Source organism: Rhinatrema bivittatum, chromosome 4, assembly GCF_901001135.1.
Source record: "Rhinatrema bivittatum chromosome 4, aRhiBiv1.1, whole genome shotgun sequence".
In the NCBI taxonomy this organism is placed as follows: Eukaryota; Metazoa; Chordata; class Amphibia; order Gymnophiona; family Rhinatrematidae; genus Rhinatrema; species Rhinatrema bivittatum.
The window spans coordinates 72,836,708-72,862,214 of record NC_042618.1 but is presented as its reverse complement, the minus strand read 5'-3'; the positions used below and the strand labels follow the sequence as shown (position 1 = coordinate 72,862,214).

At 44.3% G+C, this 25,507-nt stretch overlaps 1 protein-coding gene across 2 annotated transcripts in view; it reads left to right on the top strand.

The window, feature by feature from the left end:
• Positions 1-24,005: 24,005 nt before the first annotated feature.
• FRMD6 (FERM domain containing 6) overlaps positions 24,006-25,507 on the top strand; it is a 321,577-nt gene continuing 320,075 nt past the window's right edge. The window contains exons 1-2 of one of the 2 annotated variants that reach the window (XM_029598335.1): positions 24,006-24,155; positions 24,296-24,514. The gene's annotated coding sequence lies outside the window, so the exon portion shown is untranslated. Of the gene's footprint in view, positions 24,156-24,281; positions 24,515-25,507 lie in introns of those variants that run through there. The other variant, XM_029598336.1, reaches the window with a different exon arrangement.

Sequence of the window (25,507 nt, the reverse complement as noted above, 5' to 3'; positions counted from 1 at the left end):
CACCTTCAGTAGCTTGCACATATACTCTTGTAATTTGGCAATTTTAAATTAAAGGTTGCTTGTGCTCAGCCCATATACTTGCATATGTGGGCCTTTTTATGTGAGCAACTCTTAAAATTTACCCCTTAAAGTGGACTTACATGGGTAAAACCTATGGGCAGTTCAATGGAATATATTGTAGCAATTTTCAAAAGCCCACTTAAATGGGTAAAGTGCAGTTACACATGTAAAACCCAGTTTTATGTTACAGTCCCGGGCCGTGCCCCGGTCCCTCCACCTACCTCGGGGCCGGCCCGGGCCGTTGAAAAGCCTCTCCAGCCGGCAAGGCCCATCCTGGCCTCTCCCGTGGTTCTCCCTCCTCGAGGGAGACGCCGTCGATCCGCCGCTTCAGGCACTCGCTCCTGAGTTTCTAGTTGCAGTTCTGACTTTGGCTTGTTCCTGGCTTCTGACTTCGGCCTGTTCCTGGCCTCTGACTCCAGCTTGATCCGGGGCTTCTGGACTCCGGTTCCACCCTCTGTGTCCTGCGCTTCCATCCAGGAGGTCTCACCTAAGCCCAAGCGGCTCGGGTCCTCACGGGCTCCTCCCGGGGGGATCTCGAGCTTCCAGTGGTGAAGTTCCAGTTGGCCTCCTGGCATCAGCTTCCTCTTCTTCACTCCAGGACATCTCTCCAGCTGCCGCCCACAGGAGACCTTGTAAGTCCAAGCGGCTCGCATCCTCACGGGCTCCTCCTGGGGGGGATCTCGGGCTTCCAGTGGTGAAGATCCTTCTGGTCTCCTTCCTCGGACCGCCTACCGGTTGCAACCTGTGAGTGCAATTTTGAAACTGGCTATGAAATTACAAGTTCATTTTCAAAAGGAAAGCCCTTGCTAAGTTTCTCTTTGAAACTGAAGGTTGGTGTGTGCATAATGGGTACAAAGTTTGCACGTACAAAATGCAACAGCGTGCATGCTTTTACTTTCATTTTGGCTGCAAAAGGCAATAATCAAAATGTGTTTGCAGTACAGATGTACAAATAATTTGAAAGTTGAACTCAAACCATATACATTTCTACCTGATTCAAGTTTGATAGAATTTTCTGATTATTCCCAGACTGGCTAAAAAAAAAATTCATCAGATTTTTTCCAATAGATGTGGACAAAACAAATCCCAGGTTCAGTTGCATGTTCAAAAGGTGTCAAAAATCTACATTGGAATTTTTGTTTTAAAAAGTAGTCAAACCAATTTGACAAATCTACAAATTTCTTGAGAGTTCATCAAATCAGTTCACAATTTTATTTTTTTTTTTAGATAAAGTTCATACATCTCTAGTTGGCAACAGTCAAAGAGTTGGAAGAGAAAATCCTCCTCAAGGTCAAGATCCAGATCCAGCTGTGTTTACTATATCTATGTCCCCAGAACCTTTTCCAAAAATATTGTTTTCTTCTTCATGCTGCTAGTGCTGCTCATTTTGCCAAAATTTGACAGCCAAGCCAGTTAAGCTGCAAATTAAATAATATTACTGTCAGAATGTCAATGTCTGTCTGCTATGTGTACCTTCTTGCACACCAAGTATCTCTCTCTTTTTCACTCACAGCAGATCTGCTACAAAACAATCAAGAAAGATTGTCTTGTGTGATTTAGGACAATCTCTCTGCAGGCATATCAGTTCCACCTGCCTCACTAGTACATTGTACTGATTGCTGAAGCTGTCTTTTTATTTTATTGTGGCACACCGCAGTACAATCCCACTGTAATACAAACTGGAAAAAAAATCACTATTAACCTCTCTTTTACGAGGATATTCTCCCTGGAGGCACACTGGCATTGCCTGAGTAACTCAATTCCAGTTCTCTGATTCTAACTACACAACCAAAGCCGGCAGCCCTTTTCTATTTATATGCCAAATGATTCACAATGGAAAATAAAATTAAAAGTCCAAATTCCACTGGGTGAGTTGGAAGAGAATGAGTGGCAGCACCATGAGCCGTGTAACAGAGTAACAGCAGAAGGAGAAGGTAATGTTTTTTACTGTGATGACAGAAAGGGAAATTGGCAACTCTACTGCTGGAAGGTATACTGGTACTTTATTAAATTTCTCTCTGGTCTTGCTGCTGCTACACCTGCACAGCTTGAAGCACCAGGCAATGAGTTTCTTATTGCATTAACCTATCATGTTCAGAATGTAGTCAGTCATTTTGGTTTTATTAGTGGATCTGGTTAATCAAAAGTGAGCTCCAGAAATACAGCCACAGGGTGAGAAAAGCGTGAATTAAAGCTTTGGCAGCAACAAAAAGAACTGAGCTACTTTTTTAGCAGTGTTTAGCTGATGCCAATAGCACAGGTGTTAAATTAATGAACGTCAATGTCAATACAAACAAAAGCATCTAGAATTATATATTTCATTCTGATTTCTATTTATTTGTTAAGGCAAACCAAGATGTTGCGTAATGCCAAAGCACTAGCCCTAACTCCCACTCAAATGTTAACCTTGTGGCTTTTTGGAGGATCCAGTCCAGCACTGTTCAGGCATATGCTCCTACACTAATAGCCCCCCACCACCAACTGGATTCATGCATGCCTCTGGGCAAGTACTCTTTCATAAGGTACACCCTGAGGGTTTTCTGGGGTCATGACAACTCCACAAAAATACTCACAAACCATTCTTCCAAAACACCAGGAATACCCAGCATCTCTCTTACCAGGGATACTAATCAGCCTCAAACACAGTGCTAATAAACCTAAGAGTTTATTATTAAACAGAGCCGTGAACATTAATGATTGTAAATAAAACTGCTTTACAACAAGCAGGGAAAAGAAAAAGAATATCACAATAACAGCTAGTTAAATTAGTTTAACTACAGACTAAACATGGCTACTTTCTTAGTCCACAGCTCTCCAACTTCTACTTCCAGAAAAAACTAGAGAATTCTAGCAGCATTGTGCTAGTTCTCTGTAAGTTGTGTCTAAAGAAATAATCAGGCTACAATGTATTAACAATAACTCTAACCAAGGGCTTCCTGACCAGTAATAACCATCTGGCCAATAGCACTGAAGGATGTTACAGTCATACTACTTCCTTGAGGATTATACTGTCCAAGTCTTAAACTGAATAGAGCAAGCATTCCAAGCCTCTCCTTCAACTGCAGTGTAAAAGTCAAACAGAAACTGTAGACCAACTGTTGCAATTGGTGGTACAAAGGTTTCCCTGTGAACTTCCGCTCTTATCTCCAGTCCCAAGCCATTGCCTCTAGTTCCTGATGTCACCGGGCCACTTTCTCCTCCAGCACTGCAGGCCGCCACTTCTTGGTGGGGCAGGATGCCACTGAAAGTCTTCGCGGTGAGATGCCAACAATGTGTTTCCCAAGCCCTCCTACCGCATGCACATGCCTAGCAATCCCTCACTTAAAGGGCCTGTGGATAGAATAGGCCAGCAGCACCCCATGATGACCTCTCAAGAGAAGGCCTATAAAAGGTCACAGATACAGGCAACAGGTCTCCTACAGCCCTTGTAGTTTGAGTTGCTTCAATGTTCTCAGGTGTTTGTTCCTGTCTTCAGTTCCAGCACCTTGGTTCTTCAGTTCTTGTGGTCCTCATCTCACCTTGCCTCCTGAGTTGCTCCTCATCTTCTTGCCTTGACTCTCCGTGCTGCCTTCCCTTGGACGAATACCCAGTATTGACCTTGGCCTGCCGTCTGGAAACTCCTGCTTGCCACCTGCCTCTGACCTCTGCTTGCCTCCTGGACATCTCCATATACCACCAGCCACTAACCCAAGTCTGACACTGACTTTGCTTGTTCATTCCAACCTCTACATCAACAGAGGTCCCCACCTGCTGGTCCCAGCATCCAAAGGGTCAACCCGATGGGAACAAGGGCTGGTATAAGTGAAGCTCCAGCTGTGCCTCTGCCTTATCTGATTTCACCAGCTGCTGGTGGGGACCTGAAACTCTCCATCTGTAGGTTGCGCTAACTCATCTCAGTCCAAGCGTCCATGCCCACAACAGATTTCTGAGGCCATGGCCTCGCAGACATCACAGCATTGCAGGCCATCCTGGATCTGGCAGACAAGCTACAAGAACAGCTTAAGTTTCTGAAGGTTCTGGCGGCATCTATGGAACAACTCTCCACAAAGCTGGATGCTGCCACGGCTTTGGCAGTTCTGTCACCTCTCCTGCCTGCACCACCGCCACCCATGGCACCCAACCACCCTATACCACAGCTGCCAGCTCCATCCTGGTATGCCGGGGATCCCAAGCAATGCCATGGGTTCCTGAACCAGTGCAACATGCACTTCTCATTGCAGGCACTGTTGTTCCTGAACAACTTGCTTAAGACCACATATATTCTCCCCCTGCTGGACAGCAAGGCACTGGCTTGGGCTTCCCCTTTCTGGGAGCATACTGATCCCCTACTTCAGGACCTGCAGCAATTTACAGCCATTTTGAAGACGGTCTTCGAGGAACCAGGCCAGTTGGCCACCATGGGCTCAGATCTTCTTCACCTCCAACAGGGCGCCAGAACATTAGCAGAATTTTGTTCCTTGGCAACAAAGCTTAATTGATGGGAGGACTGTCTTCTTATCATATTAATGGAAGGCGTGTCCCCCAGAATTAAAGATGAGTTTGTGGCTTGAGACCTTCCCATGTCACTGGAAGGGCCTACTGAGCTGATGGGCAAGATTGACCACGTGTTGCGTTTGTGCCTGATCTTGCCCTCGCTCCACCCTCTCAACCTCTGAGGTGACTCCCTTCAGGTCTGATGGACAGATGCTGCTGCGGCTTCTCCTCACCATTTCTTCCCAGAGTCCCCGGGCTGGCCTGATGCTGCGGATCTGCCATGTTCCAGATGACGTAGGGCGCGTGCGCTCACGTGCTCCAAAGTTTGTACCAGCAAGGGCGTGAACCTCGGGGGCGTCCCCCCGTAGTGACGTCATCTACTTCCAACATAAAAGGTCTTTGCTTACGCTTACGTAGTGAGTTAGCAAGGGGTTTGATTGCGGGGATCATTCCGACCCGCTTCATCCTCCACTGCTCTGCCTCTTCGAACTTACCAGGGGTACCCGCTCCTCGGGGGCCTTACTCTCTCCTCTTGTTTTCAGATTGCTAAGACGGGATCCGGTACTTGCTCCTCGAGGGCCTACGTCCCTGAACACTCAGAAGACTCCCTACTGCCTGGAAGCGATCACAGACGTGAACATTGTGAGTTTCCTTTCCAGTTGCATATAGGAACCGGTACTCACTCCTCGAGGGCCCATGTTCCTAGAACTGAAGACTCTCTTCTGTCGAAGATGCTATCACAGGTACGGAGATCATGAGTTATTACAGATTGCAGATAGGAACCGGTACTCGCTCCTCGAGGGACTATATTCCTAAAACTTACGAAGACTCACTTCTATTTCAGAAGCTATTTCATATACAGATATGGTGAGTTCTTATTACAATCTGCCTAGAAACCATTACAGAGATAATTAACTGTGATTTACCATTGCTCTCTCAGAGCTGTTCCTGGAACCAGGTACTTGCCCCTCGAGGACCCTACTCTCTCCAGCTACTGAGCTTTATTATAATCTATGTAAGTGTATCATCTACTTCTGGTTATGTATCCAGCATACCCTGTCTACTCACTATCTATGAGTCTCTCTCTACAGCTCAGCTAACTCGGAGATTGCAGTTCCAGGATCTGAGGGATTTCAGCCCTGCCGGGCACATCAGCTCACTACTGCCACCTCTGGTGGTTCTACTACCTGTCTAATAAAGAACTATCTGTGTCTATCTCCATACTCCAGCCTAGTCGGTGGTCCCTCTCTTGATATCCTCTTGAGGGCGCTGTCATCTGCCATCGACCCAAGGATTCACCATTCTACATTAGAGTGCTCATCTCTCACACTTCAAGAGCTGAATACAACAAACTGCTACCTTACACGTACCAAGTGGAAAACTTCACCCCTGCTCCTTCTTTGCAAAGAAATTTCCTCAGGTGGAGCGCAACTATGGCATTGTTGACAGGGAGCTCTTGGCCGTCAAATTAGCTCTTGAAGAATGACATCATCTATTCAAAGAAGCCCAACACCATTGTGTGGATGCTCTCTCATGCTCCTTTCAGACCAAGGATATCCCAAAATCTCCCAGGCATATCATTGATCCCACTAAAATTTTACTTGTGCCTCCATGACCATCTCAGCAGGGAAGACAGTTGTACCTTCCCGACTCCATGAAAAATCATTGAAATGGGCCCATGACGCCTGTGTCACAGGTTACCCTGGATGGACTCAAACCATTGAACTGCTTCAGCAATACTACTGGAGGCCTCAAATGAAGCAAGATGTCAAGGCCTATGTTGACTTGTGCCCTACCTGTGCACAGTAAAAAACACTACATGGCTGACCTTGGGGGCTGTTACAGCTGTTGCCAGCCTCCAGGGAATACTGAACTCCCTTGTCTATGGATGACATTGTGGATCTCCCCATCTCAAATGGCACCACCGAGATCTAGGTGTTCATAGATCATTTCTCAAAGATGGCCCACTTTGTGCCACTTCCGGGTCTCCCTTCAGCTCCAGAATTAGCATAACTTTTCACACTCTATGTATTTCATCTGCTTGGTCTGCGAAGCATATCCTGTCAGACCAAGGGGTGCAATTCACCACAAAATGTGGGCGTTCACTTTGTAAAATATTTGGCATCACGCTGATTTCATTACGGCGTATTACCCTCAAGGAAATGGACAAATGGAACACACAAATTACACTCTCAAGACCTCTGTGACTAAGTCAATGAGCACCAGGACAAATGGTCCATTCTCTTACCCTGGGCTGAGTTCTCTCACAATGCTCACATCAATGTAGCCACTGGATCTTCTCCATTCCTATTGGTTTACGGGAAACAGCCTTCATCATCACTCCACTTCCTGTAACAGTATCCTCACCAGCAACCCAACTGTCTGCCCAGGACCCGGACCAGCATCCTCATCCAAAAAGCCACTGATAGGGCAAAAAGAACTGCCAATGTCCACGGAAGGCCAGCTCATCGATTCAAATTAGGTGAGAAAGTGTGGCTGAGCACATGCCATCTATGCCTGAGAGTGTAATCTATGCATTTGGCTTCCCACTACATTGGGCTCTTCAAAGTACTCCAGCAAGTGGGCCCCATATCGTATCAACTAAGGTTGCTACCAACTTTGAAGATATATAATGTTTTCCAACTATCTCTACTTAAGCCTGTGATACTCTCCTGGACCTCCAGGGTACCTCCAGAGTCAGGGGAGATAATCAGTGATGGTGACCCCATTTATGAGGTTGAAGAAGTCCTAAACTCATGACGGAGAAGCAAAAAGATTGAATACCTCCATTCTTGTATGGGGTATGGCCCGGAGGAGAACTCATGGGAGCCAGCCTCCAACATCTGCCAACTACTGCCCCATATCAAATCTTTCATTCATAGCCAAAATCATTGAAAAAGTCGTACATTCTCAACTTGACGATTATCTTGAGACAAACAACATCCTGTCTCCATCCCAATATGGCTTCAGAAAAAACATAAACACAGAATCTCTCCTCATCTCCCAAAATGACATTATCATAAGAGGCTTTGACAAAGGTGAAAAATACCTGCTAATCCTCCTTAACCTCTCAGCCGCCTTCAACACAGTAAACCACAATATACTGTTGGAACAACTAAACCAAATCGGCTTATCTGGCACCACCTTGCAATGGTTCTTTTCCTATCTATCTGATCAAACATACCAAGTGTTAATCAATAACAACCCTTCAAAAATGATCAACCTTAACACTGGAGTTCCCCAAGGATCAGCTTTATCCGCGACCCTCTTCAACATTTACCTTCTCCCCATCTGTCAACTACTAAAAGAATATGGAATCACACACTTCCTCTACGCTGATGACATTCAGCTTCTAATCCCCATACAAAATTTGATCGAAGACACATACAAGAAAACATCAGATCTACTTATTTCAATTAAACATTTACTAAATTCTCTGAAACTCATAATCAATTTCAACAAAACTGAAATAATACTCATGGACAAAAAACCCAATCCTTCTCCACCACCCTTGACAATTCAAGACAAACAAATGAAATCTATAATCCCTACAACCCACACCAGGAACCTCGGAATTATCATTGATCAAGAACTCTCTTTCAAGAACCACATAACAAACAAAACTAAAGAAGGATATCACAGACTCCTAACCCTAAGACATCTAAAACTATTTCTCAACCCTTTTGATTTCAGAACTGTCCTACAACTACTTGTTTTCTCCACCTTCGACTATTGCAACTCCTTACTAATTGGATTACCGTTTTCAACTCTGAGACCACTCCAGATTTTGCAGAACTCAGTGGCCAGAGTCCTAACAAGCTAAAAAAAAAAGCGAACACATAACACCCATACTAACTTCACTTCACTGGCTCCCAATTAAAGCACGCATTACATACAAATCAATGACCATCATTCACAAAATTCTAAACAACGATCATCATCAAGGTCTACACAACTTAAACATAATTCCTCAAAACCCTCCAAGAAACCTACGCTCAAATTACTCAGGATACCTGAACGTCCCCCCCATCAGAGATGCTCATCTGGTAACAACAAGAAAAAGAGCCTTTTCAATTGCCTCCCCTGAACTATGGAATACCCTACCTAAAGATATAAGAACACAGCACAACCTAAAATCATTCAAAAAAGATCTAAAAACACTAATGTTTCGCAAATTCTACACTGACCCTCATACATCTGATCATCCCAACTCACAACTGAACTCTCATCTATCAACCTCAACTCCTTCGCTCCATCCAGAACCTTCACACCCTTCTCATATATCTTAATAATACTTTCTGGACTTGAATACTTTAATTTCTGTCAAATGTTCACTTTGTTATACTGTCAATCAACTACTAAGTAAATGCACACTTTGTAAACCGTTATGATGGCTCTACCGAATGACGGTATATAAAACTCATCAAATAAATAAATAAATAAATAAATAAATCCTGGACTGTAACTTATTAAAGGACTTCCATCATCGCTACCCAAGAAATCTCGAGCCTCGGGAGGACTTAAGAGGGGAGTACTGTTGTGATTGGTGGTCCGTGGGTTCCCCTATGAACTGCCACACTTACCTCCAATACTCTCTGGTTCCCGTTGCTGCCGGCCGCTCTCTCCTCCAGCACAGGGGACCGCTGTTTCCCAGTAGGGCAGAATGCTGCTGACATTTCGCGGAAAGACACCGCCAATACGTTTCCCATGCCCTCCTAAGGTGTGCGTGCACCCAATGGCCCATCATTTAAAGGGCCCGCGATGCAAAAAGGCCAGAGGCGCTCCGTGATGACCTCACAAGGGAAGGTCTATAAAAGGCCACAGATACAGTTCCTCTTCGCCTTGGCAACAAGCCTCCTACAGCCCTTGTAGTGTGAGTTGCCTCAGCGTTCCCTGGCCTTCATTCATGTCTTCAATTCCTGGTTTTCATTCCTATCTTCAGTTCCAGCACCTTGGTTCATCAGTTCTTATGGTCCTCGTCTTGTCCGTCAGATCCGTGGTCAGTCTTCTGTTCTTCAGTGTGCCTTACCTCTTGTGTTGCTCCTTGTCTTCCTGCCTTGCCTTGAAGGGAAGCACCTAATCAAGGTCCAGATCCAGCTGTGATACTATATCTATGTCCCCAGAACCTTTTCCAACAATATTGTTTTCTTCATCATGCTGCTAGTGCTGATCACTTTGCCAAAATTTGACAGCCAAGCCAGTTAAGCTGCAAATTAACTAATATTATTGTCAGATTGTCAATGTCTGTCTGCTATGTATAACTTCTTGCACACCAAGTATCTCTCTCTTTTTCACTCACAGCAGATCTGCTAGAAAACAATCAAGATTGTCTTGTGTGATTTGGGACAATCTCTCTGCAGGCATATCATTTCCACCTGCCCCACTAGAACACTACACTGATTGCTGAAGCTGCCTTTTTGTCTTATTGTGGCACACCGCAGGAGAATCCACTGAAATGCATACTGGAAAAAAAATCAGTATTAACCTCTCTTTTTATGAGAATATTCTCCCTGGAGGCACACTGGCATTGCCTGAGTAACTCAGTTCCAGTTTTCTGATTATAACTACAAAACCAAAGCCGGCAGTCCTTTTCTATTTATATGCCAAATGATTCACAATGGAAAATAAAAATAAAAGTCCAGATTCCACTGGGTGAGCTGGAAGAGAATAAGTGGCAACACCGTGAGCTGTGTAACAGAGTAACAGCACAAGGAGAAGGTATTGTTTTTTACTGTGATGACAGAAAGGGAAATTGGCAATTCTACTGCTGGAAGGTAAACTGGAACCATTATTAAAGTTCTCTCTCTGGTCTTGCTGCTGCTGCTGCTACTACACCTGCACAATTTGAAGCACTAGGTAATGAGTTTCTTATTGCATTAACGTATCATGTGCAGAATGTAGTCAGTCATTTTGGTTTTATTAGTGGATCTGGTAAATCAAAAGTGAGCTCCAGAAATATAGCCACAGGGTGAGAATATTGTGATCCAAAGCTTTGGCAGCAGCAAAAGAACAGAGTTATTTTGCAGCAGTGTTTAGTTGATGCCAATAGCACAGGTGTTAAATTAATGAACGTCAATGTCAAAAAAAACAAATGCATCCAGAATTATATATTTCTTTCTGATTTCTATTTAATTGTTAAGTCAAACCAAGGTGTCACATAATGCCAAAGTGCTCACTCTGTGGCTTTTTGGAGAGTCCTGCCGAGCACTGCTCAGGCATGTGTTTCTACACTAGTAACCCCTGCTCCCCCTCCCCCGCCAACTGGGTTCATGCTTGCCTCCTGGCAAGTATTCTGACCATAACACCCTGAGGGTTTTCTGGGGACATGATAACTCCACAAACCTGGAAGTCTCACAGTTCCCAGAAAAATACTCACAAACCACACTTCCAAAACACCAGGAATACCCAGCATCTCACTTACCAGGGATACCAATCAGCCTCAAACACAGTGCTAATAAACTTAAGAGTTTATTATTAAACAGAAAAGTTAACATTCATGATTGTAAATAAAACTGCTTTACAACAGGCAGGGGAAAGAAAAAGGTTCTCACAATAACAGCTAGTTAAGTAAGTCTAAAAACAGACTAAACATGGCCCATGTCTTAGTCCACAGCCTCTCCAACTTCCACTTCCAGCAAAAACTAAAGAACTTTTACAGCTGTTGCATTTGTGGACCCTTGGACCATGGCGAGGTTAGCACTACCCATAGGGAGGAGCCTTGCAGGTCCTCACCATCAGCAGGCAGAGCTAGCTGGAGCAGAGGCCCATCAGGGACTTCACAAATACCAGCCTACATTCCCCACAGGTTGAGCCCTTGGGTGCCGAGGCCAGCTGGACTTAGACGCAGGCCTCTGGATAAAGGAGATTCATCATGGTAGAAGAAGGCCAACAAGAAGAAGACAGGCCAGTTCGGGCAGAGGTCAAGGCAGGCAGCAGACAGCAGAAATGAAGACAAACCGAGGACGGGGCATGGAGCAATCTAACAAAGTCTAGTAGGTCCAAGGTCAGCTGAGAATCCAATACCGAAGAAGAATCCGAAGTCCAAGCCGAAGTCCAAAGCCGAAGAGTCAATCTGAAGTGAGGAAGTGAGGAAGAAAGGTGAAACAGCAGGGAGCAGACAAACCTGGAACCACCAGACGAGGAGACTGGAACCAACGGGGACACAGGAACAGGAACCAAGGATTAGGTACTGAAGAATAAGCACAGGCACAGCACAGCAAACAGCTACTCAAAGAGTAGCAGGTCCAGGTAGGCTTTAATACCAGAGACCCCATGACATCATCAGAGGGTGCCTCTGGCAAGATTCTACCTCTGGCCCTTTACATGTGATCAGTGGGAGCACATGCATGTGTAGGGGAGGCCTGGGAGCAGAATGGAAGCAGGCTGCCTGCTTCAGTAGGAACAGCTGACATTGGTGATGCCTGGCACACCAGGCACCCTGGAGCAGGAGCCATCCCCCACCACCAAGACGCACCTTGTCAGGCCCGGAGCTAACCATGCTTCTGCCATGGGTGGTGGCATGGCACACAGGACTTTGCCCCCGTGCTCCTGCCCAGTCGGCTTGAGGGTGAGCATGGTGGTCCACAGCAGTGACCCGTGGACTACCAAGCATAACAGCAGCTTTAGGCTATTTCTCTGTGAGCTGTGTCTGAAGAACTAATCAGGCTACAAAGCATTAACAAAATCTCTAACTAAGGGCTTCCTGACCAGTATTAACTATCTGGGCAATAGAACTGAAGGATGTTACAGTCGTACATGTTCCCTGAGGATACTGGAAGATTATGATGTCCAAGCCTTACAATGAGTAGAACAAGCATTCCAAACCTCTCTTTGAACTACAGTGTAAATGTCAAACAGAACCTGCAGGCCAACTCTTGCAATTGGCGGTCTGTGGGTTTCCCCCGCAAACCGCCTCCTTTACCTCCAGCACCAATCCATAGTCTCTGGTTCCTGATGCTGCCAGGCCTCTCTCCTCCAGCTCGGTGGGCTGCTGCTTCCTGGAAGGATAGGATGCTGCCAATATGTTTCCCAGGCCTTCCTAAGGTGTGTGTGTGCCCAACAGACTCTCATTTAAAGGGCTTGTGGTAGGGAAAGGTCAGTGGCACCGCTAGATGACCTCACAAAGAAAGGCCTATAAAAGGCCACAGATAGAGCTCCTCCTCACCTCAGTAACAGGTCTCCTATAGCCCTTGTAGTGCGAGTTGCTTCAGCTTTCCCTGGTCTTCATTCCTGTCTTCAGTTCCTGGTCTTTGTTCCTGTCTTCAGTTCTAGTGCCTTGGTTCTTCAGTTCTTGTGGTCCTCATCTCATCTGTCAGTTCCATGATCAGTCTTCTGTTCTTCAGTTCTTCAGTGTACATTGCCTCCTGTGTTGCTCCTTATCTTTCTGTCTTGCCTCTCCATCCTTCCTGCCCTTGGACAGATACACAGTATTGACCTTGGCCTGCCTTCTGAACAGTCTTGCTTGCCATCTACCTTGACCTCCTGCTTGCCACCTGCCTTGATCTCTGCTTGCCTTCTGGATACTCCTGCGTGCTGTCTGCCTCTGACCTCTGCTTGCCACCTGGACATCTCCATACATCACCAGCTAGTGACCTGAGCCTGATTCTGACTTTGCTTGTTTATCCCAGGCTCTTCAATGAATCTTCTAACCATCAGCAGAGGCCCCCCCATCTAAGACCTCATGGCCCTAGCACCCAAAGGCTCAATCTGATGGGAATGAGGGCTGGTATAGGTGAAGCTTCAGCTGGGCCTCTGCCTTATCTGATTCCGCGAGCCTATTTTAGGTACCTGCAGGGCTCCACCCTGCAGGGTGCGCCAACTCCACCTCAGGCCAAGGGTCCATGTCTACAATACCAGCTTAGAGGAAATGAGCTATTGCTGGGGAAAAACTAAAGATCTAAGGAAAAACAAATAATCACAATATACACAAAACCCCTGTTTCTCCATTCAAGGGATTTAAAAGAATGTTACACTCCTTTGTATGAATGTTACACTCTTGCTGTATGAAATATTTTTAAATTACATACAGCAAGAGCAATGCCCTCTTCTCAATTACAAATCTTTCTATGCATCTATCAAATTCTACCAACTGTTCTTCAGGCAGTTCTCTAACCTCCCTAGGGCGCAGTCTTCTTCAGAACATCATCACAAATGGCAAGGAATAGGATCACGTGTGATATCATCGTCAACATAGGTCAACACAAGCTCCTGGGTTCACATTAGAATGATATCAGGGCAATAGTTAGTAAGGAATGTTGCCATTGGTATAGGATGGTGGAAATACCTGGGTGTATTATAAACCACTAAATCTCAGGCTGTGCAAGGTACTTTCCTACTCAGGTCTTGAAGTGGTTGTTTGGATTAGCTGATTCAAACCTAATGCCAAGACATTGTAGCATAAACTGAAGAATACTTATTAAAAGGGCCCTGCGTGAGCAGGGACAGAGAGTTATTCTCTAGTTTTCTGCAAGTTTTTCCTTATTCCAACACCATTACACTTTATGTTTAAATCCCACATTTAGCAAAATTTACATGGGTCTCAGTTCACCTCTTACTATTCCAGGGGTGCAGAGAAAAAACCTAGGGAAATTTGGGTTTTCTCTGCTAGCATCTATCATAAGAATTTATTTGGAAGATATCCCGGGTAGAGAACAAATATTTGGGATGGCTTAAAAAGCAGAGATTTGGGGTGTGCAGAAAGTGCCATCACAGGTAATCCCCTAATTCCCCCTGTTTACAACTTAGCTGCAAGGTGCTATTCGCTCTCACACGTACACCCTTTTTATTCACCTCCCAAAGTCATCAAACCTGAATATCCCAGGGCAGGAGTCTCTCCAAAAAAATCACGCAGCTCCCATTGTAGTCTAAGGGAGTAATTATGCCACTTTTATTTTATTTTCCTCTGAGAGCAGAGTTGTCAAACCTAGTTCAATCAAACAGTGACATTTTATTCAACCACATGCCATGAGAGGGAGAAGTGACAAAAGCTGCATTTTGTTTAAAATCCGCCGGCTGCCTTTTTTTTTTTATGGCAGAATCTGCTTTTAAAGAGAGAGTACCACCTTTTATCATCCCTTTTACACTTCAGTTTGTATAAAGTGTGTCATGAATTATCTATGCAAGTACTGTGTAACCAAACATGAAACTAAATAAAATCTTTTCAGTGTGATGTTTTTCCTGTGAGTAATGTCCTTAAGGCCTTTAGGGATTTGTTGATATCTTCCTGCGAGAACAGCATCGCATCAGCAAATTTCCCATTTCCTGTATTACGACGCACAGTGTCTGTGCAAAATACCATCCTCATGGCGGCATGCACAATCATCTGGAATTATACAGTACCTGTTTCATCTGGAATTATACAGTACTCTTTCAAATCCTGGCTACATGAAAGCCCAGCCTGTCTTTTTACACCACAGAGAAACCACACTAACCTACCTAACTGCCATGCAACATGGAAGACAGCTTTGAAGGCAAAACATCTCGCTCAAGACATCCTTGGCAAATAGGAATGATCTTGTTCACAGCAGGCAAAAGATCTTGGCAGCCAGGCACCAGAAAACCCACTACAGTAACCAGCTTGTTATAGCTTTAGAAGACATTTATGGTTTCTCTGTCAGAGGGCTGCAAAACAAAACCACGTTAGGAGATGAAACCATAAAAGAAACACCATCCTCCAGCCTCCAAGTAGAAAAAGAGAGAAAGAAGAGCCAGGACCCAAAAGAAGAATGGTGGTACAGGCTCATGGGCGAGGGGATTGCCTATCTGTAATAATTATTTCTTGTGATCCTCACCCTGCCAGAAAGAGAACCCTGACTCTCAGAGCTGGCAGTCCAGGAACATGGGACCTAGAGGGCAGATGTAGACACAGAAGATGAGAGAGGGCAGAAAAAGAGTTATGGCCTCTGTTTGGGGTACCCCTTCCATTTTTGCAAAACTACATATGTATTCGGCAATTAAATGTTCAAACATCTGATGCACAGATGCAGCACAGGTCTTGCATGATATGCAACTCTCAGCTACATGCTGAGCCTGATAATTCTCTTACATGTAAATAGTCACTAAAGTGTGTAACCGTTCAGCTTGCTCCTATTAAAGAACCTGCAAACCATTCATCACTTCTCCACGAAAGATCCAGCTCTGCTGCAGGTTGCTCTCAAGGGTCGACTGTCTCACAGGAACTTCTCGGGGCTGATACCATTCCTTTTGAACTAGCTCAGGAGATGCAGGAGGAGAAGGTGCAGATCAGGGCATATTCTTCCACCAGAGGACTGGTGGAGGCTCCAATTCATTCTCCTACTGCAGTGGCTGTGTTAGGGGGATGACCTACCTTGGACTTCTATCTGTAAGCCTCTCATCTATTACCTGGAGAGCAAAGGGAGGTGAGGCCTGTAAAAAGGACTGACTAGGGAATGACAGAAGAGATAGAATTGTTCCACCAACCACACTGATGTCTTCTGTGGCATTGCATGCCCCAGGAGCTGCAATTTCCTGCTCAGCTACTTTGATATCAATATTATCTACAAAAAGAGTCATCATTTAAACATTACTTTCCTATGTCACATCATATTCAATAGTAGCACTTTGCCCTTGAAATATAATGCAGAAGAGAATGGGGGTGTCTAGAAGTTAGAATACATGAAATCCTCATGCACACTTTCTCTCCCCAACCTAATCCTGCCTACTTTGGAGAGGGGAGGGACAATATTTAAACCATATTTAAAAAAAGATGAGCATACATTTATCAGCATAAAACCTTTGGAATATTGCCCCCTTTATCTCTCGTTGCCTCAGGTCCCCAATTAAATTGTATGTTCTTTGGGGCAAGGACTTATTGCACCTACATGTGAGTTGATGTAAAGTGCAATGTATAAAAGCCAAAATCTCTGAATATAAAAGCCAGTGTCCATCTGTCTGTCTGTGTGCTTCCTATTGGTCAGACCAAACCCTGCTGATGCAGGAGGCTTCCTACTGATCAGACCAAATAGGACAGAAAAGAGTTACATGTACTGTGCCTATAATTTCATATTGCCTAGCCACAAATTTATAATTCAAGGAATGCTCACCTCCAGGATTCCTTTCAGGGTGTTGTGAATCTCCCTGGAGACAGTCATGGCTTGCTTGAAGAGGAAATAGACAACTGATTGCCTCCTGTAGTTCTTTCTAGGAGAAGTGGCCATGTCAGTGTATGCCTGTAGTAAAAGAGGGCACTTTAAGATCCTCTTGGTTTTATCAAGTGCCTGAATAGTTATAAATGACTTCTATAGTGGAAAGATTTTGATATTATTTATATTACATATTTGGAATATGCTCAGCATTCCATTTCTAATATTTTTCTGTTTAGACCTGTAAATGTCTTGTGTTTCAGCCAAGATATTTTTAGGGAGACCCCCAATTATTGTTGCATCTTTTGTGGGCATAGTGGGCATTCAGAAGGCTCTGGGTGGGGCGAGACCCCGGGAGTTAACAAAGTGCTTTGTGTTGGAAAATGTTAAATGTTTGTGAATGTAGTAATAACACTGGATGGCATGCTAGGTAAGAGAGCATTTTGTAAGAGTGGGTTTCTTCTCCCCTGCTCCCAGAGGAACTGACCAAGCATCTGGGAGAAGAGGTCTGGAGATGAAGTGAGTCCTCAGGGAGGAGTGCCCCAGAGAGTCCAGGTAGTGCAGCTGCCCGGGGAAGCCTGCACTGGGAGGGCCAGGAAGAGTGGAGATCAGAGGATGAGTGAATGAACGATCTATGCCCAAAATGTGTTCGACCCCCACTGGATGAGAGTTTTGATATGGTAAGAGAAGAGGTACTTGTCTCTAATAGTCCTCACTATGGTATATAGGGTGATGTGCGATATAGTGCAGATATATGACAGCCTCCGGAGATGTTACAGAGAAAAGTGTGAGTTGAGAGGAGGGTACTCTTTCATTACCCTGCCAAAAGGGCTTTGTTGTAGAATGCTGTTGCGATACCCATGAATTCTGATTTATTCAGTGCTCTCTTGCAATCCTGCTTCTCATCCTTCTATATAGTTTTGCTGGCAGGATTATAGTTCCAGAAAATAAAGATAAAAGTTTTTTTGTATTTTGCAACTTGGTGTCTGTCACAGTTATTTCATCAGCAGCCTTGGGGTGAAGCAGGGGCTCAGAGTTTATGGAGAAGAGTGAGGGGTGACCACCCTATCCAGTCAGGGAAAGGAAGAGGAAGGAGTTTGATCTTTTACTCTGCTGTCACCATCTGAATGAGTGTCGCAGGAGCCCACATAAAATAACTTTGGAAGGGATGACCCCTACCCAACAAGGAAGTCTCATTCCTTGTACTCAGTCAGGGGTTTACATAAGTATTGTAGTATAGTGGAATGCTCTAATCAGATTTGTCTCTTTCTAGGATGAGATTGGATGTCTTCTCCCTGCTCCAGGATAAGCATTTTCAGCAGCCTCTCCTGGGCAGCGAGTGAATGCGTGGAGGTGACTCCTCCTACCCTCAGCCTGGTACCACTAGCACAGCACCTGATCCTGGTGACCTCATGGATCACCTGGGTATTCACTTCCCTCCACCCGTGCTTGACTTCTTTTACCTCCATTGTCATTAACAGCAGTAGGAATTTGGTTCCAGATCTGCTGTGTGATAGGAGTCCCAGAGGTCTCTCCAGAGAGCTCTGAGAAATGTGAAATCATTCTATTGACCTAGACCTCCGCTTCCCAGGGATGAAAGATAGTTTGCAGGGCTTCTTGTCCTTTCCTTCCTGCACTTGCTCAGTCATTTGCTGGTAGTCTCCAGAGATTAAGGGTTGACTGAGGTCCTGGCTGCTGCAAACAATGGTCCAGTCTTAAAAAAAAAAAAAAACCCAAACACACCTCTATCCTTGCAAGCTGCTCTGTCTCCCTGGAAATCATGTTCTGGTTATCAGTAGCTCTCTAGCCTGGTATTTTCCATATTGCAGCAGAAGATGTAGTTGGAGTGGAGTGTGTAGAGCTACCTCCTTACAGGGTGGATAATCAAACTACTTGTGACCTGGCACACCCTGTGGGTAGTGTTTTTTGGTTTTTTTTTACCTGGGTAGTTTGGCAGAATACTATACGAGTAATTTTACTTTGATGATTGCCTCCCTCAAATGTACCCACACAAATTTGCACCTGCACTTTCTGTGGATTTTTCTTAAAAACAAAACATGTATAATTTTGAATTTCCAAAACTTTGCACAGCGTTTCCTCCGTGACCTATCCCTGCCCCAGGAACATCTACAAAAAATATGCGGGTAAAATCATACGTGCTACTAACAAACGTGCGCACTTTTACCAGCATAGAAGGTGGGCAATAATCAATTGGAGGCCACTTCTTGCTGCTTGTTTTTGGACTTTAGGTTGCATGATTGCATTTTCAGAGGGGTTTGTTTCATCTTAATACTGTATTTGTACTGAGCTCTTTTTAGTTGTAGCTTGTTTTGAGTGGAAAGGCGGGGAGACAAATCTAAATCAAGAACTACGTAATGAATAAAAAAGCATTTTACCCTCAGAAATGTCTTTCAATATTGCCTGCTTTATATAGTCTGCACCCAAATTCTTGCATGAGATCTAAGTGCTGTAGTGAGGAGCTGTATACTGAGAGACAGAACTTACCTACAGCAGCATATTAGACCTCCATTCTTCCCGGTAGCCCCTGATAACATTATGCTTCCGAGATGCTTAATGATGTTCACATTTCAGGCCGATACAGTACAGTGCGCTCAGCCGAGCGCACCATTTAACACTCGTCTGGACATGCGTTTTCAACATGCACCTATTACCCCTTACAGTGTGTGGAAAACGCGAGGCCCACCCCCACCCCGAAACTAATAGCACTCATCACATGCAAATGCATGTTGATGAGCCTATTAGTTATTCACCCGAAATACTGAAAATAACTATGAAAGCACTGGGAAAAGTGCACAGAAAAGCAGAAAAAACTGCTCTGGCTGTCAGCGGGTTTGAAAACCTATGCCGGTAAAATTAAGCGTCGGTTGCCGGACCTGCTGATAGCTGACTGTTCCTCTAATAAAGAGGCGCTAGGGACGTGCTATTGTCCCTAGTGCCTCCTTATTAGTGCACGGCCTAATTTAAATACAGAATCACACGCCCAGGAGAGGTGCCTGGGCGTGCGTCGGGTGAGCGGGTGCTCAACTCGGAACACCGGCTCTCCCGCACCTTTTATTAAATCGGCCTGACTGTGGGCAGGCAAATAGTACAGGTTGTGATTTATACACCTCTCTGTGTAGATTTTCCCCCCCTTTCCTTGTTTTTCTAACAGTTCTGCTGACATGAGTTGATCCATGGGGTTCGTTATTTTGGTACTGCTGCACTTCAAATCCGTCATCCTACTGCATTTTCCTCATTATTGGCTATGGAGCAGGGCCATATGTGTGTTTGAGGAGATATTCAAATGAGGCAGAGTGATGCTTGAAGACTGGGCAAAGGTTTTTTGCCTTCTTGCCCTTGGATCACACTGACCAGCGCCGGATTGCCGATGAAGACCGGCCCGGGGATTCGCCGCCCAGGCCGGCCCAGGAGATATCACGTGGTCTGCCAAGAGTGGCTCTGTCACGGCCGCGCTCGGCAGACCACGTGACTAGTGCGACAGGCCCACCGGGGGATGCCCGATCCCCCGATAGGCCAATCCGCCCCTGACACTGACCAATTCCAGATGTTGCTAATGTCAGGAGAGTTGTTTTGCACATCTGAAAAACCAGTAATGAAGCTCATGCTTATTGTAGTTAAGATGATAATGCAATATGCACTGAAGTGTACCCCTGCAATATGCATTTTGCAGGGGTACACTTGGATCCCTAATTTACTGTTTGTTCCCAGGTTTTCTTACTGCTTGGAATCTCTCAGAAGCATTTTTCAGAATGTAGGCTAAGACTATTTTTATTACCACAAGCTGGCAAATACATTTTTGACAACATTTTATATGAAGTCCCAAGTAGGGGTGAATCAATTATATAGTTTGTACTGAGCTGCTGTTGTTGAGTGAAATCACTATCTTGCTCTCTGTGACATCTACCATGGAAATGGTTAATAGTTTCTTTAGTATTTTTAGGTCTTGGTTGAAAGCACAGTATTATATTAAGATCTAGCTGATGTTATTTTTGCTTCTAAATACTTAACATCTTCTAAATAATTTCTAGAGCAAACTTTCTGTATTGCTCATCTTTTCTCCTTTCTCTGCAAGTTTGTAAAGTTTCTGCTTGCATTCATTTTCTCTACAGCGGGGATTAAGCACATTTTCTGTCCCAGCTTTGCTGACTGTGTAAATAAGAGGGGAAAATTCTGCACACCACGCAGTCAGATTTCATGCTGGATATTCTTAGCAGAGTCTGAGGTCTGTGCCGATCCTCCTCTAAACATCATGGTTTCTCAGCTGCAAGCTGCAGGTGGTGAGATTTCACTTTTCAGCACAAGGGCTCATTTCATTCCCACAAAATGTAAGAATCTAAACAGTAAAAAACAGAGCACTGGAGGAAAGCCAGTTGGGCTTCTGAAAACAACACTAAGGAAACCAGACATATGTTGCTATAAATCGAATATTCCTGTAAGAGGAATTATTTCCTTTAGAGAGGTACGTACACTTTAGGATTAATAAAATGGAATCTACTCCATAATTCTGATATTCCGCCCCGACTATAAAAATCAGACAGCCTCAAATTTTATTTTCTTATCTTGTCTGCAATTTCTTTTCTTTTCTTTTGTTTTTAAAGAACTACTGAACTTGTTGCATGATCCTTGATTTCTTGAAATGGGAACTGCGCCATCCGTTTTATAGTTTTTACAGTTCCATTAAATTCAGCTCCTTGTTGAAAGCACATTTTCTAGATGTCATGGGGAGGACAATGTTAAAGTGATTTAGCTGGATAACGAAGTAGTTACCCAGCTAGATTCTCCTGGGATAAACTTTCTTCTCCTGAGAGTGGCTAAAGGCATGTGAGCTTTCACAACAGGTGTACTTGTAGCCAGATTAAAGGGAGGTGTTCCCAGGAGGGTGCTTCAGCAGCATGCATGCATTTGGATTTTCAAATGCGCATGGATTGCTTTGCCCAGATTCTACTGTGCACCGATAATGTAGATACAAAGGATGCAGGAGTTTGTACCCTTGTAGGAACATTTCAAAGGGAAACTATTTGCATTGTTTCCCATGGGTACAAACAAACATGGGTACAAACATATCCATTTACTTTGCAACAACATGAGCTACTGAAAATTGCCCCTGTATTTTCATACTGCTAGTTATAAAGATCGGAGGCCTTCAAGACATTTACATAATATACGATATGCAAACAGATAATTATAAATGTAATCCTGACTCAGGTGAACTTCAAGGAGTCACAGGACTCACACTTAATACCAGGGTAAGTCCCTATCCCTTCCATTTAATCTTTTTTTTTTTTTGTCCTGATTTGTAAGGGGAAGGATAAAACTCCAAGGCCCTAGGCATTAAGGCACCAATATTCAGCTGCTATCTGGCTGCACAAGTTAGCCAGATAAGCTATCTTATAGTTAGCTGGATAGGTTTACCTGGCTAACATTAGGAAAGTGGAATAGCAGTCCTACACTTGTGCGACCGACTAAGCTGAATAATGCTGAATATAAGCATTTATCCAGCTAAATTAGCCAAGCATGTGGCTTCTCTCTGGAATGCTCCTGTCCCATGCTTCACTTAACAGGCTAACCTTTTTTGCCGGATAAAAAGCTGGCTAAGTGGCGACCGCTGATTGCACTTAGATATTCAAAGAGTGCCACCTAGCCGGCTAAGTCCAAACTTAACCGGCTAAGTGGCGCTGAAGGGCTCCGAGTGTATTTTCTTCTGCTGTGTGGCGGTAACGTAGCTGGGCACCAAAGTGGTGTTGCAACATAAAAGTTTACTGAAGCATGGATTCAGCATGAACAAGCTGGCACTTGGTGTAAGTCTCTCAGATAATTTCCATTAATAATTTCAGGTCAGTAATGTTATGCTCAGGCTTGTGGACCCTTGGGCTGACGGGAGGATGGAATACCCTGGGATGATGGTCCATAGGTTCTCTCGTCGGGTGGCGAGGCAAGAACAGAAGACGTGACCAGCTGGCCCTCGGCACAGGAGACAGAGGCGACTGTGAAGGCAGACGAAGAGTGGTGAGATGAAGAAAAGGAAGTGTGTCTTCGCCACTGGAAGTCTGCGATCCCCCCAGGAGGAGCCCGTAGGGACCCAGACCACTGGGACTTAGGTGGACCTTTGAGAGGTCAAGGAATCGATGCAAGGGCTGACTGGAGCTTCGCCCTGGAAGCCAGCGGTCCCCCCGGGAGGAGCCCGTAGGGACCCGGACCACTGGGACTTAGGCGGGCCCTTGGAGATGGTAGTCCAGAAGAAGTCCAAGGTCAGTGCCAGAGGGTCGTCGCTCACCAATCCGAAGTCACACACCGAGGGATCATCACTTGCCAGTCCGAAGTCACACACCAAAGAATCACCGCTTGCCAATCCAAAGTCACACACCAGAGAATCACCGTAAGCCAGTCCTTCACTGGATATGATGTATCCCAGGAAGGGAAAGGACTCCTTCTCAAAGAGGCACTTTTCCAGTTTTGCGTATAACTGATGTTCTCGGAGGCGTTGTAATACCTGGAGTTTGGCCCTTAACAGCTTCGCTGGAGTCTCCTTTGTAGGTTCTGTTCGTGTAGTGCAGAAACTCAAAAGGGCCAGATAGAGATCCAGGTGACACAGGAACCATTTTCTATTAGCATCATTCTTTCTGTCAAAACATTTGCTTGGGAAAAATCGTCACATATTGGACAACATATTAAGCTAAGAAGTCTGAAAAAGAATGGGCCCTGAACTGTGATCCACTGTCAGTTACTAGGGTCTCAGGTGATCCAAATCAGGCAAAACGGCTCTTCAGTTGTTCAAGTACTGCTGCACTGGTAAGAGTAGGTAAGTGCAGGACTGTAATTCAGTGACAGAAATAGTCAAAGACCCAAAGGCAGAATTGGGGGGGGGGGGGGGGGGGGGCGGTGGGAATAGGAGACCCTGGAGATCAGAGAGTGAGTGAGGTTCCTCCAGCCCCACTCCCCTCCCGAGTCCCAGAGCAGTGTCAATTTGAAGTAGATTTGCTAGCGGACGCTCATTCTTGGCACCGTTGCACTTCCCTAGACAATTGCCCACGTTGCCTATGCCTAAATTCAGTCGTGCAAGGGTCAGCTGCCAAGAGAGGTCAGGCAGCCTTGACATGAGGAGAGGCTCCTTACCTTGGCTAGGCCTATGAATGAGGCAGTGCTGGTTTTCCTAATACTATATCTAGTGATATTAAACGTGAAAGAAATGTTTACATGTCTGTCATCATTAAGTCTGCTACAGTGAGTGACCATATTAGGGAAACTGCATTCCTTCTGTACAAGTAATCCTGGCTACTCCTTTCCTTCCTGGGAAAACAAGTTGGAGCTTGATTTTCAAACTCTTTACTTCTAATGTACTCTCTAGAAGCTACAAGTGTGTTATGTTCTGTATTGAAACTTCCACCTCGCTGTTGATTTGTTTTTTCTTTTCAGCTGTTAAAATATGAAGCTGAAAGAAAAGAAAAGATAAACTTGATAAGGGATGTTGCAGTTTGAATTCTCGTCATCTGGTCTAGACAGGTAGGAACATGCAGCTAGAAGTTGGAAACCAGTCAGAAAGGGCATGTCTGAGATTTGTGCTGCAGCTTGCTGTAATTTCCACGGAGTATACACCATTCTCCGTAGAAGTCAGGAAAATGTACTTTTTAATCTTCTTTCAGGTGAATGTCCTTCAGGGAGTATAATAACAGTTCTTTAACCATCGTCTTGAAGATAACCTGCAAGAAGGGACAAGAAGGAAATTGTCCTGTGATATTCCTCATTAGAAATCTAGATTTTGCCTCATCGGTTCACTCTTCTGGCTTTGAAAGGTCTCTTCCAGATGTTTGCCATGGACTGACAAGAGTAACCTATCAAATGTCTACTTTCTCCTGCAAAAGGTAGGAAATATGTGAAGCATTTTCAATTGTCTGCAAGGGGATATTCAGTTTCTTTGGGGGAAATGTTTCCAAAAGCCTCTGGCTCTTTGACAACTGCTTATTAAATGCTTGCAGTATGTTTTATTTTATGCAACAAGATGATTAGCTAATTCAATGATGTTACACCCATTCTGAGAAGAGAATTGATTTTTTTCATGCATATTGAATTAAAGCATACATCTTTGGCTATAATCTGAAGAGAGAGAGTAATAAATACTTCCAATATATTAAATGATGCTTAAGAACAATTAACATGAGTTCTTGGATTTTGAGTCTCATGCTTAGCAAGCCAAGAGAATTAATCAAGCTTTTTTTCTCCAATTTTGACTATGTCAGCCATACACAAACACTATCCACTATCCAACTCGCAGAGTTTATTTTTTCAAATCACATTTTATCTGTGATTTAAAAAAAAAAAAACCCCTCTGTTTTTGTTTCTAGTAAAACCTTTCTTTTGCTTTTACTTTTAAGCATTAGAAATATGGATATCTGGTAGTATAAACTATCCCATAGATGTGCCTGTCTTCCAGGAATATATATTATTCCACATTCCAGACTGCAAAACCATTAAGACAGTGAAGTAACTGTTTTTAGATACCATCTTTACATTTAGAGAAGAAGACAGATTCCTTTAAATAAATTATTCTTACAAATGCTGTTCCAGGGTCTGGTGGTCACATTGATTCAAATCTTGCTTTAGGCTTTTATTGGAGATTTGAGAACTGCATGTAAGACATTCTGAAATGTTGGTTACATCCCAATACTAATGTGGACAGTTGTTCTGTGATCCTCTTTTATCTATCAACTAAACATATAGAGGTAGATTTGTTGTATCAGATCATAAATATACATGTATCAGGTCTTCTTTCGACCTAAACCAACTATGCATTGTATGGAAGGGATGATATATCTAGAATTATATATGATGCTGGATGTACCCTTGGCCTAACAAGC